Source organism: Sinocyclocheilus anshuiensis, unplaced genomic scaffold (assembly GCF_001515605.1).
Source record: "Sinocyclocheilus anshuiensis isolate Anshui unplaced genomic scaffold, SAMN03320099.WGS_v1.1 scaffold703, whole genome shotgun sequence".
Lineage (NCBI taxonomy): Eukaryota > Metazoa > Chordata > Actinopteri > Cypriniformes > Cyprinidae > Sinocyclocheilus > Sinocyclocheilus anshuiensis.
In genome coordinates, this window is record NW_015551036.1 from 22,884 (window position 1) to 33,070 (window position 10,187).

The following is a 10,187-nucleotide window of genomic DNA, read 5'->3' on the forward strand; positions in this document are numbered from 1 at the left end:
ATTTCACAAAAAAAAAATGTTTCTTTGTATGTGTACAAAGATCTCATAAACAACCTTAAGCTCTCATTTAACCGGTAGCGCTCCATCTGTGTATTTACCTAAATTCTCCTTAAAAAGTAATGTTTTAATTTGGTTAGTAGTAGTAGTAGTAGTAGTAGTAGTAGTAGTACTGTCATTACATTAAGTAATATATTCTTGTCACAGTTTCTTCCTAAATTCTCCTTAAAAAGTAATGTTTTAATTTGATTAGTAGTAGTAGTAGTAGTAGTAGTAGTACTGTCATTACATTAAGTAATATATTCTTGTCACAGTTTCTTCAAGTTAAACTGAACTTTTATTTTGACAGGTTGCTGTGAAGACCTTGACATTTCTGTTTGTATATGATATGACGATAGTTTAACTCAAAAGAAATGGTAAAATGTTCATGAAGTGACTCTCAGAGCAGTTCTAGAGATTGTGTTCACACAGAGACATGCGGAACATGCAGGATTCATGTTTAAATAGTATGTTTGTGGCTTAATGTTCACACACTCGCATTTTGATTTGTGTACTTACCTAGTTTTGTTATATTCATCCAAAATTTGGCAGATTCCGTGACATTCCGTGTTATACAGTAAATTCCATTTTTATGACTGAATTCTGCGATTCTGTCCGTGTTTTCCGCATCGTTGAAATCATAGGGCCCTAAATATATGGACTATCTTTTTGGAGACATTTTTGCAATGACTTGAATTGATGTGGCGCTGATTTTTTATTATTTTTTTCTTTATTTTCGAAGCCTCCAATTCAAACAGCTGTCCTAACAGAGTAACCACAAGTGCATTAGATGCCTCTTGGTTTATATTTAGTTATCTAATGCCATGATATGTATACTTATTTTAACCATGGCTTCAGTGTCTCAACTACTTTATACTCTGGTCCACAGTGGCCCAACACTGTAGGATTGACCCCCATTTGTAACAATAAAATAAATTGCATTTTGAGCTTATATGAACTGTTTTGTGCTGTTTGTTTTTATTTATTGCAGGCATACACAAGTCAGTTCGTGGCTCTCATTATGTTCGCCCTTCTGATGTGCGATGACAGAATCTCAGTGCAGCCGCGCAGACGAGAAATCATACAAGGCCTCAAAGTGCTGCCAGGTAAACACAAATACAACTGTGTGAGTTTTAGAATTGTCTAGAATTGCTGCTAACGTGATCTTAGTCATTAGTTACAATAGTAAATTCGATAAATAAATTGTGTTTTTGTGCACATATGCTTTTTGTGTACATTTACGATGGTGAAATGCTGATGTCATAGAGCTCCATGTGCATGTAAGTGCATTCGCTCTGGGGATTGTGTGCAGAGAGGAGTAGACTGCCTCGGCCAGCTCTCTCCGTCACTGCTGGAAGTCTTTATTGGACCGCAAGTGTCTGCTGGGGCGCCCACTTCCCCCATCTTTCTCCACTTCTTGCTTTCTCCGTCTGTGGAGTTTTCGTTCTGCTTCCAAGCCAATGAGGTCAGGAATGTATTGGCAGCCGGTTACTGATGTTCCCCCTGCGCTCCAGCTCACTGTTCATATGAAGAACTGCTGATTCTGCCATTAATGCTAGCATGTTTTGAATACTGTATTTGCAGTCTTTGGCCCAAAACATATGTATGTAAGTAGACTAAATGCGTCATTGCCACACATGTATGTATTCTCAGTCTTGCCACAAGGGGTGCTGCAAGCAGGTATCATATCTGTTGTTTCCTTTTGAAGTTCACCTAATGTCATGATGGAGCAGTAGTTTGGATAGATTCTGGCCACTTTATTAGGTACACCTTGCTAGTACCGGGTTGGACCCCCTTTTGCCTTCAGAACTGCCTTAATAATTGATTTCTCAGAATTTTATGAACACAAACTTAGTATTTATTATATAAATTAGAAAAATTAATTAAATAAATAAATGACTTTATATTTTATTATATGTTTTATAAAGATGTAAAATATAAAGTCTATAAATAATAATGTATATTATAAAGTTAATGTATATAACAAATAGTTTTGTGAGGATTTTATGAACACAAAAACTTAAAGTTAGCTTTACATATTACAAAACATTTCTGACAGCTTCTGTTCCATACAAAAAAAAGGAAAGGAAAGGAAAAAGAAGTGGACATTTAGATGTACAGGTGAAACACTGCCTATTCATTTAGTTCACCAGACATTTTAGAGCCTTCACTCACATAAAGTGGAAACATTACTACTTAGCTGCTGATTTTCTGTAATTGGTATGCATCCTCATTTCTGTGTCTCTCTTTCTGTAGATCTAATCAAGGAGGTGTTGAGCCTGGATGAGGAGATTCAGAAGTTGGCAGCTGAGCTGTATCAGCAGAAGAGTGTTCTCATCATGGGCAGAGGATACCACTACGCCACCTGCCTGGAAGGAGCTTTGGTTAGTCCTTTCACCCATCTAGCACTCACTCCCCTCCTTCCTCTGTTTCAAGCCTCCTTAAACCATGTGATAACTTTGTGGAAATAACAGACCCACATTTAAGTCATAATAGCTCTCAAATTTCTCATTATAGCTCTCATCATAGCTCTCATAAAATGGGGAAATATTCTTCAAAAATGCAGAATATGATCCCTTTTTAACACCTTACATTTTGTGTGAGATTGCATTTTTTTTTTGTTAAAAATTCAATTATTCATATACTGTATATGTCAAACTTTTAAAGTGATTTTTGGATGAACTTTCCCTTTAACAGAGTCTCTCAGGCATCCCTCTATTTCTGATTTGAGGGTAATTTATAGGGCTGGGAAAAAAAATTTGATTTTCCGATTAATCGTTTTTTAAAATGACGTCGATTCGATATCGATTCTCAAAAGCCGCAAATCGATCTTTTCCAGTATTTATTTCAGCACACATTTAAAACAAGATCTGATTAACGTGAATCTTATCATTAGTCTTCTCCACTAGATGTCACCCTTATTTACCTAGCGCGATGTTACAACAGAAAGCCTGTCATTCATTCAGCGCTTATCATGGCCATACGCGTGATTCGCAATGCTCAGGTGAAATGCTATAGTAATGCTATAAATCTGCAGAAGCATTTGATATCACGCATAAGGCGCCATGATTTCCGCAATGAATGAATGGCAGATAGTGCGGCGCACTGTTTTGTTTACTACACACATACTAAAGCGCGGATGACGCTCGCGGTGTTTTGTGCTTCTGCCGTCTCACTATATGATGATATGAACACGAATGTCATCTCCAGCTGCTCTGAGAGTCACTTCATTAGCATTTTACCGTTTCATTTGAGAAATCTACCGTCATATCACATATACAGCAGCTGCAAGTTCTTCACGGCAACCCGTCAAAAATAAAAGTTTAGTTTAACGTTCTACTGTCAGAATATATTACTATTTAGCAGTCTGAAGACTCAATGCTACTACTGCTAATAAATATTAATAAATCTTTATTTTTAAAGGAATAATCACATCTGTTTTCTTTTTAATTTTAACAGTAAACCTCTGTTGTGTAGCACTTTGTTTGCCAAAAAATAAAAGGGTTTAATTTTCATTTGATTAGGATAAATTAAATTAATGTTTTATGCCTTCATCTGATTACCAGAAAAATTAAGAACATTTTATAGGGCCCTACTATTGTTTAAAAAGGACCCTATACAAAAAAAAATAATAGGTTTAAAATACAGGCATGTGGTTCTTAATTTATTTTTATTAATTCACCATTTGTAAACTGATGTTTACTGTTAATTTTTTAGAAATATCAATAGCATTTGTATTAAAACTATATTCACTGAATGTAATCAAAAAAATCGAAATCGAATCGAATCAGGACATCTGAATCAATACCCAGCCCTAGTAATTTACACTGATTGAAACTAGGGCTGGGCGATTTTTCAGATTTTATTGATTAATTCGAATGTAATGTTTTGCCACGATTTTATTTTTTAGAAATCGAGGAATCGCGATTTTAAATAGAAATATTGCCAAACGTTAGATTTAGACACTTTGACAGTATGCCATTGATAACAGTAAAGAGAAAAGATCGATCCTTGATCCAACCGCATGTCGGCGCACATGCCCTGTTGAAAAAACCAGCATATGCTGTTTTTTTTCAGCAGGGGAAGAACGATCCAACCGCATGTCGGCGCACGTGATTAACCGCTTACACGAGACGCGCTCTTATCTCGAGGCGCCGTATGCACAGAATGCGCTTTTGTGTTGACAAAGATGCGACGTGGGTGGTGGAATTAGGTAAAACATGCAAGAAGATGGGAGTGAACTACTTTTAACTTGAGCGCCGCGTTTTTAGACTGCCGTTTCATGCATGAGACGCTGCAAGAGACGCGAGCGCAACAGTCAAACGCGTCCATGTTTACATAGAAAAAACTGGAAAAGCAGCGCAATCGAATAAAAAAACCTGTAAAGAACTACTACTGCAAGTCTGATATTTCATGTTTATATCATGGTGACAGGCTGAAAGCTGCTGTTCGTTGTTTTCACAGAACATTTATTGTTAATAGTCTACTGGTGTTATACCTTCAGAAGTCAGAAAGAGCTTTATTAACAAGTAGGCCTATGTTTACACAGACAAGGAATTTGACTTGGTGACAGGAGCTTCCAGTTCAGAAGAACGTATGGAAATAGTGCAAACTAGACTTGTGCCGGTATTCGGTAATACGATATATCACGGTAATGAATATGCATGATATTGTTATCGTGGGCTCTTCTAAATACCGTGAATAATTATATATTACATAAGAAAAACAGAAAATTAAATAATGCACTATATACAGAAGCAGAAATATAGATAAATGTAACTGTTTAAATGAATGTACAGATATATTTACAAGTGTGCAGTTTGCAAATGTACAATTTTGGATTATGTGTATAAAGTCAGTCATTTTGAATTTGAATTACATTGAGTTTTTTTTTTAAATCATTTTCATTGTAGCCTATTTCTAAACATATAACACGTATAAGACAAGTTTGTACAGGATGTAGTTGTAGTTCATGTATCTTTTTGCAAAGATATTTAACAAGTGATTTGTTTAACATTTACATCAAAAAATCGAGAATCGGTCAAACATTCTGAAAAAATCTAGATTTTATTTTTTTGGCAAATTGCCCAGCCCTAATTGAAACTATGCTGTTTCACATTCAAGAATGAGTAGACCTGTACATCCGAGTCTTCCAGGAAAGTAAGAGCAAGGGAGAAAATAAGAATCTTAACTGATGGACTTCAGAATTTTCCAGAAGTTTGGCCTTGATTAGCCTAACCACAAATAAACAGAGGAAGCAGTTTGACTGTGTTAAGAAAACCCCCACATACACTGGAAGTGAGGATGAATCTGTCACTGAGGCATTAGCAAGCTCTGACCGCAAAAATTAACATATGTACTTTTAGATATTTTTAGATTTTTTTCCCCCCCAAATTGTGGTTATGCAACAGTTGTGCATTTTTTTTTTTTTTTTTTTTTTTTTTTTTTTTTTGTTTTACTTTTTTTTAGCTTGTTTTGCTTTATTTTGCCTTTTGTTTTTTGGGTACCACTTTAGTATAGGGACCAATTCTCACTATTAACTAGTTTCTTATTAGCATGCATAATATTAATATATTGGCTGTTTATGACAGTCTACATGAGAATATTCTACATCCCTAATCATACCCCAAACCTAAACTTAACAGATGACAAAAGTCATAGTTATTGGTTTGGTAATAACGAGAATTGGAACTTGAAATAAAGTGTGACTGTTTTTTGTTTTGGTTTTGCTTTGCTTTGCTGTGCTGTGCTTTGGTTTTGCTTTTGAATTTTCTTCATTTTCCTTTTGTTTTTGCTTTTGCTTTTACTTTTTGTCTTTGCTTTGCTTTTACTTTTTGTCTTTGCTTTGCTTTTACTTTTTGTCTTTGCTTTGCTTTTACTTTTTCTTTTGCTTTGTTTGCCTTGCCTTTTTTTTTTGCCTAATTTTGCCTGTTTTGTTTTGTTTAGTTTTTTGCTTTACTGTGCTTTTTTCTGTTTTCTTTGTATTTTGTTTAATAGTTCCCATTTAGTCCGTCTTCCCATGTTAAAGCTTGTGTTTGTGGGTCATTTAGAAAATTAAGGAGATCACGTACATGCATTCAGAGGGGATTTTGGCTGGAGAGCTGAAGCACGGGCCGCTGGCTCTAGTGGACAAACTCATGCCTGTCATCATGATCATCATGAGAGACCACACATATACACCAAGTGCCAGAACGCACTGCAGCAGGTCGTGGCGAGACAGGTAAGAGCCATTCAAATGTTCGTATTTACCATTACTAGATTTGCATGTCCTGAAGGTAATGCTACCGCTTGTAAGATATAAAATAGTTTAAAATTCAGTGGTTCAATGATTAGAGATGCTGTAAATCAAGTAGCAGACCATTCACAATTCAGTATGCCAAAAACACGCAAGGATAGATTGAATTAAAAGCTTGCTGTATAGAGACAGCCCTAGCTGTCTCTGCTGTTTTTCCTCGGTTTAAGAGGATGTGGTTATGTTGCTGTTGTAGGGCCGTCCGATCGTGATCTGTGATAAGGAGGACTATGAGACCATCAAAAACTCCAGCCGCACCATCAAAGTGCCTCACAGTGTGGACTGTCTGCAGGGAATCCTCAGCGTCATCCCGCTACAGCTGCTGTCCTTCCACCTCGCTGTGCTCCGCGGATACGACGTGAGGCTCTTCTCCACTCGCTTTCATCTCACCTCCTGAGAAATAAATGCTATTATTCAGCAATGACACATTAAATCAATCAAAAATGACAGGAAAGACTTAAATTGCTACACAAGTTATTTTAAATGTTCTAAATTTAAAAAGTATTACTTTTTTTTTTTTTTACTATCACTTTGACGCATTTGTCAATACTTGGGTCACTTTTGTCACACAGTGAGCACAACAGCAGTCTATGCGGGATAAACTGTGGATCATTTGTCATTGCTTTGGCACAAAATGATTTCAATGATCTTTCTAATTACATGAATTCTTTTCTCACTCAGACTCAAACACCACCAAAACTCTATTCACCTACAGGCCAATTTGCACGTTTACATACTGTTAAACCTAAGCTCAAAACCTAACATAATACAACAGTGAATAAAACAGCAATTTGCTACAATTCCACAGTAATACATTATTGAAATATATTCTGAATCTAAAAAAAAATGAAATGCTTTCAAAATCATTAGATTTAACTGAACAGCTACACAGTTAGACATTTAATAACGTTACCATATCTACAAAAGGAGACAAATTAGGAATAATTTGTAATGTAAACATGGACTATGTAAACATGAACTATGTAATATATATTGCAGTGAGTTCTAAACAAGTAGAAAGGTGTCATTCTTGTTTTGTAATGAAATTTTACAAAGGTACTACCTGTTGTTAGTGTTTTTAGGTCATTGCTTTTGTTGGCTGACAATCTTTGCTAGTGCTATGGAAGAATGGGTTGATTTGAGACATGTATGAAGTGTTTTGTTAGTTTTAGTGCATTATGAATGTGCAGTTAACTGCTGTGCCAAGATGAAAGCTGTTTAGGAGAACTATGTGAAGAGTTTTGAAAAAGTGACCTAAGTATTGAGAAGTGTCCTAACTAGGGATGCATCGATCCTATACTCCGTACCGGGTATCGGTCAGACGAGACCGATCCAAATCCGATATTGTGCGTATACTATTGTGTTATTGTTAAGCTCCACGAAAGCACAAAAAAAACATTATAAAGCACCATGAAGTCAAAGTCCAGGTGCAGTGTTGCCAACTGCTTTCAATTGAAAGTAGCTAAAACTGGTAGCTAAATGTCACTAGATGACATCACAATGGCAAATTCACTGATCTATATAAAGATGAACATAGATCAGTGGGCAAGATGAGAACTTAGATAAGGTTTGTCCAAGAAGTTGCTATATTTGTCCCTAAACTTTTGAAAAAAGTCTCAAAAGGGGCGGGGAAGTCGCTAAATCTAGCTACAAAGTAGCTAGATTGGCAACACTGTCCAGGTGTTCTGAAGCCGTTCCATAGTTTAATGTGAGGTACAGATGAATATTTAAGTCGTTAAATTCAAGTTCACGTAAACTTTTCTCTCCGCTGCGGCTGTCTGCCATCCTCCATTCAGCATTCAAACTGCGGGTCACGTTTGGTTACGACAGTCAAGACGATGATACAAGAGTGCACAATAACTGCAGGGATTAAAGTTCCGTCGCTACGACGGATTTCCGTCAGTTCATAAAGACAGTCACTTGCTTCATTCCTGAATGATTCAACCGTTCGAACGAATCAATTGAATGAATGATTCAGTGATAAAATCATTGACTTGGCGCCACCTGCTGGCGGATTTTCATCATAGTTATATGGCTGGCGGATATATCATAGTTTCATTTTTAGCGTATAATTTCAGTTATTAAAATCATTTCATATTTCTGTATTCAAAATGTTATATCTAAAACATTAATCTCCACATGTATTTATGAATTTAATTGCACTCATGCTACCTTTGAGCCTCATTAAACGTCTGAAAATGTACCTACAGGCCACTTTTGTGTTCTTCTGTGCCACCTCTGTAGTACAAATTAATTTATTAATACTAATTTCATATGATTGGCCACCTCTGTAGTAGAAATTAATTTTTGATTAATACTAATTTCATATGATTGCTAACTTATTTGTCTTATTCTACTTCTTATTATATTGTTTTAAATAGAACTTTTAAAAAGCTTATAAACATACATTTTTGAATTTGACAGATGAAAATGATGCCATTATAAAGGTAAAAAGAAAATACTCCTGTAAGTCACTTTGAGTCAAATGTCACCTCGTATTAGGAAGGCAAATTTTTGATCAGAATTTTTGATTATTGATCAGAAGGTGCTCCTAATTTTTTTAATTAGGAGGACAAGCGCTCCTAATTACAAGAAAAACTGCTCTTAAAGGGTTAGTTCACCCAAAAATGAAAATTAGGCTGCGTTTTACTCACCCCCGAGGCATCCTAGGTGTATATGACATTCTTCTTTCAGACGAATCCAGTCGGAGTTATATTAAAAATTGTCTTTGATCTTTCAAGCTGTTTAATGCCACTCAGCGGGTGTTGCATTGCTTCAGTCCAAAAGAACTTAAATAAAAATCGCCCATCCATAAAAAAAGTGACTAACGCGGCTCCGGGGGGTGAACAAAGGCCTTCTGTAGTGAATCGATGCGTTTTTGTAAGTTCCGGGAGCATGACGTATGAGGTCAGCCTTGCGCATGCGCCGGCGAGTCTCGTGAAAACCAACGTTTGTTTACAGAAGCAAAGGAAGCAAAGTTTCCTTACTTTAGCAAAGGAAAACCAGTCTCCTCTTGGCTTATATCGAAATCCTCTGACGTTCTTCTTTACAAATCCTCGTTTTGAACTTCTAATTCTTGACCGTTGTTTTGTTTTGATCTCTCCACTGCGTTTCCAAAGCCGACCTCATACGTCATTCCCCCGGAACTGCTTCTGTTTACAACAGTGAGCGCAAGCTAGATTCAAGTGATTATTACGTTTTTAAACAGTCTCCGATTAAATACTATTATTACAAGCAATAGGACAAAGAAACTACAGTAGAACAAAAAAACAAGAAATACATTGTATGAAGTAATCAAATGTATAAAAACACTGTGTAAATTGTATATATATATATATCTATATCTTCTTATTAAAGTTACAAAAAGTGATTTTAATCAAGAGCAGTGAGAGATTTTATCTATTTTGTTGTTTGATTAACATGAATGAAAGACAGCAGGAATATTAGACTGCTGTCACTTTAACAGCTGCCCGGATTCAATATACTGTTGCACGCGTTTTCTTTCTCATCTGTTTGCTTTCACTTAAGACCTAAATTACTGTGTTTATGAGGATACTTGCAAAGATGGGCAATTTGACACATTCAAGTGTGTGTATTTTACCGTTCAAGGCCTATAAAGCAGCAAAAATAACTCTAAAATAAAAAATTGTTTCATGTTATGCCATATTACTTAGTGTGTTGTTTTTATTAATTCTTCTCTTTTTTTTATTGCTCTACACAGGTTGATTGCCCAAGAAACCTGGCCAAGTCTGTGACTGTTGAGTAATTGCTTCCTGGTCGATGCCTCAAACACACACACACACACACACACACACACACACACACACACAGCTGTTCTCTACTCATCACCGGCTGATTT

General features: G+C 36.0%; 1 pseudogene; it reads left to right on the plus strand.

Moving 5' to 3' along the window:
• LOC107661344 (glutamine--fructose-6-phosphate aminotransferase [isomerizing] 1-like) overlaps positions 1–10,153 on the plus strand; it is a 30,001-nt pseudogene extending 19,848 nt beyond the window's left edge.
• The last annotated feature ends 34 nt before the right edge of the window (positions 10,154–10,187 follow it).